The sequence below is a fragment of the Neodiprion pinetum genome, unplaced genomic scaffold, assembly GCF_021155775.2.
Source record: "Neodiprion pinetum isolate iyNeoPine1 unplaced genomic scaffold, iyNeoPine1.2 ptg000117l, whole genome shotgun sequence".
Classification (NCBI taxonomy): domain Eukaryota; kingdom Metazoa; phylum Arthropoda; class Insecta; order Hymenoptera; family Diprionidae; genus Neodiprion; species Neodiprion pinetum.
Genome location: NW_027184534.1, coordinates 17,501 through 20,000, shown reverse-complemented (window position 1 = coordinate 20,000; position 2,500 = coordinate 17,501). Strand labels below are relative to the sequence as shown.

Here is a 2,500-nt window from a genome sequence, read left to right as displayed (position 1 = left end):
CACCTTAATTTGGCTTGCACTGAGACATGCATGGCTTAATCTTTGAGACAAGCATATGACTACTGGCAGGATCAACCAGGGAGCTTCGATACAAAATCTCGGCTCGGACGTGCGCCACCCATCGCCGACCGGGTCTCGTAGCCCGGTCGGCCGCGCGTCTACTGTAAGTTTCGGGACTGCACGCAGGCAGCCCCGGATCCGTGTGCCGCCACCTTCGACACTCGGCTTATAAGCGTTCGAACGATCTCCCGTACCCGTCGGCTAGATTGAAAGCGTCTGGGATACGTTGTTATAACATCTCTGGTCTTTGAGTGTACGCTCGGAAAGAAGCGAGTTGACGCGTGCGTTGGAGCGTTCGGCCTTCCGTGTTTCACGGAGAGCCGAACTTCTTGGTACCGCGTCAAGGGCCATTCGGTCTGAGACACCGACCCGCGGTAATGCAGTGACGATAGATGAAACAACGCGAGTCGCGTAGTTTCTTTGGTACGAGGCACGGAACGGTCCGCGAACGCCCGCTCCTGGTCTACGCCGAAGTACGTATCGTGCTCGAGCACGTACCGGTACGGCGTAGCAGGCGGACGACGGGAGACCGGCCCGACCGACTCGCTCCTCTTACTAGTAGGAGCCTGGCCGCTAGGACGTCGGCGCCGGTACGGTGGTAGCACGGTCGGCTTACGGGGCGAAACCTCCGCGGGCTATCGAAAAAATTTCGAACTCCGGGAACTTTGTCGAAATTAACCGAGGCTCATATGACGATGTTCCGACAGGCTCCCGGCCCGGATCGACTCCGGGACGCCGCGCATCGCCTTTCGGTCGACTCGGACCGAAATTTTTACAAGTCCCGTCTGTCCGGATCGACTCCGGGACGCCGCGCGTCGCCTTTCGCTCGACTCGTACCGCAGCTTCGACGAGTCCCGTCGGCCCGTATCGACTCCGGCACGCCGCGCATCGCCTTTCTGTCGACTCGGACCGTAATTTTTACAAGTCCCGTCGGCCCGGATCGAATCCGGGACGCCGCGCATCGCCCTTTCTGTCGACTCGGACCGAAAGTTTCGCAAGTCGACGTCGGCCCGGATCGACTCCGGGACGCCGCGCGTCGCCTTTCGCTCGACTCGGACCGGAATTTTCACAAGTCCCGTCTGTCCGGATCGACTCCGGACGCCGCGCGTCGCCTTTCGCTCGACTCGGACCGGAATTTTCACAAGTCCCGTCGGCCCGGATCGAATCCGGGACGCCGCGCATCGCCTTTCTGTCGACTCGGACCGAAAGTTTCACAAGTCGACGTCGGCCCGGATCGACTCCGGGACGCCCGCGCGTCGCCTTTCGCTCGACTCGGACCGAAATTTTCACAAGTCCCGTCTGTCCGGATCGACTCCGGGACGCCGCGCGTCGCCTTTCGCTCGACTCGTACCGCAGCTTCAACGAGTCCCGTCGGCCCGTATCGACTCCGGGACGCCGCGCATCGCCTCCCTCGGTCGACTCGGACCGAAAGTTTTACAAGTCCCGTCTGTCCGGATCGACTCCGGGACGCCGCGCATCGCCTTTCTGTCGACTCGGACCGAAACTTCGTCGAGTCCCGTCGGCCCGTATCGACTCCGGCACGCCGCGCATCGCCTTTCGCTCGACTCGTACCGCAGCTTCGACGAGTCCCGTCGGCCCGTATCGACTCCGGGACGCCGCGCATCGCCTCTCGGTCGACTCGGACCGAAAGTTTTACAAGTCCCGTCTGTCCGGAACGACTCCGGGACGCCGCGCGTCGCCTTTCGCTCGACTCGTACCGCAGCTTCGACGAGTCCCGTCGGCCCGTATCGACTCCGGGACGCCGCGCATCGCCTCTCGGTCGACTCGGACCCAAAGTTTTACAAGTCCCGTCTGTCCGGATCGACTCGGTACGCCGCGCGTCGCCTTTCGCTCGACCCGGACCGAAATTTTCACAAGTCCGGTCGGCCCGTATCGACTCCGGGACGCCGCGCATCGCCTCTCGGTCGACTCGGACCGAAATTTTCACAAGTCCCGTCGGCCCGGATCGACTCCGGTACGCCGCGCGTCGCCTTTCGCTCGACTCGGACCGAAATTTTCACAAATCCGGTCGGCCCGGATCGACTCCGGTACGCCGCGCGTCGCCTTTCGCTCGACTCGGACCGTAATTTTTACAAGTCCCGTCTGTCCGGATCGACCCCGGGACGCCGCGCGTCGCCTTTTCGCTCGACTCGTACCGCAGCTTCAACGAGTCCCGTCGGCCCGGATCGACTCCGGGAGGCCGCGCATCGCCCTCCGCTTGACTCGGAACGAAACTTCACTGAGTCCCGTCGGCCCGTATCGACTCCGGTACGCCGCGCGTCGCCTTTCGCTCGACCCGGACCGAAATTTTCACAAGTCCCGTCGGCCCGGATCGACTCCGGTACGCCGCGCGTCGCCTTTCGCTCGACTCGGACCGAAATTTTCACAAATCCGGTCGGCCCGGATCGACCCCGGGACGCCGCGCGTCGCCTTTCGCTCG

General features: G+C 63.0%; 1 non-coding gene across 1 annotated transcript in view; it reads right to left on the bottom strand.

The window, feature by feature from the left end:
* Window positions 1–82, bottom strand: part of LOC124224230 (small subunit ribosomal RNA) — a 1,913-nt gene extending 1,831 nt beyond the window's left edge. Inside the window, exon 1 of the ribosomal RNA XR_006884559.1 lies at window positions 1–82. This exon is cut by the window's left edge and continues 1,831 nt beyond it. This is a non-coding gene — a ribosomal RNA (small subunit ribosomal RNA).
* Window positions 83–2,500: the final 2,418 nt, after the last annotated feature.